The sequence below is a fragment of the Octodon degus genome, unplaced genomic scaffold, assembly GCF_000260255.1.
Source record: "Octodon degus isolate 3935 unplaced genomic scaffold, OctDeg1.0 scaffold00126, whole genome shotgun sequence".
NCBI classification, from domain to species: domain Eukaryota; kingdom Metazoa; phylum Chordata; class Mammalia; order Rodentia; family Octodontidae; genus Octodon; species Octodon degus.
The window spans coordinates 5,889,821-5,890,302 of NW_004524702.1; the positions used below are offsets into that span (position 1 = coordinate 5,889,821).

Sequence of the window (482 nt, forward strand, 5' to 3'; positions counted from 1 at the left end):
AGTCACAAAAGCATTTTTTGGGTACATATCTTTTTGATTTTAAGGACAAATCCATAGGCAATAGTAATTATAATCTATGTTTTTTTTTTTTTTTTCAGAACTCGGGATTGAACTCAGGCCCTTGTGCTTGCCAGGGAAGCGCTTATTCCACTGAGCCACCTCCCTGGTCTATAATCTATGTTGAGCAGTATACAGAGTATGTGAGTTTAACTTACCTAGCAAGAACAAAGTGTAGCGAACACATATACATATAAGTACATATAATATATATAATATATAATATACACCATCTTTGAATGCTTTTTTTTTGGCAGAACCAGGGATTGAACTCAGACCCTTGCGCTTGCCAGGCAAGCACTTATTCTACTGAGCCATCTCCCCAGCCCTTTTGAATACGTTTGTAATTAAATTGGTTTTTTTTTTTAACATTTATTTTTATTTATATTTTGTGTGTGTGTGGCCAGCTCAGCCCACCAGGGGGC

At 36.5% G+C, this 482-nt stretch overlaps 1 protein-coding gene across 1 annotated transcript in view; it reads right to left on the bottom strand.

Annotated features, from left to right (window-relative positions):
• Positions 1-482, bottom strand: part of Spink8 (serine peptidase inhibitor, Kazal type 8 (putative)) — a 15,497-nt gene that overhangs the window by 5,888 nt on the left and 9,127 nt on the right. The gene's annotated exons all lie outside the window — the stretch shown is intronic.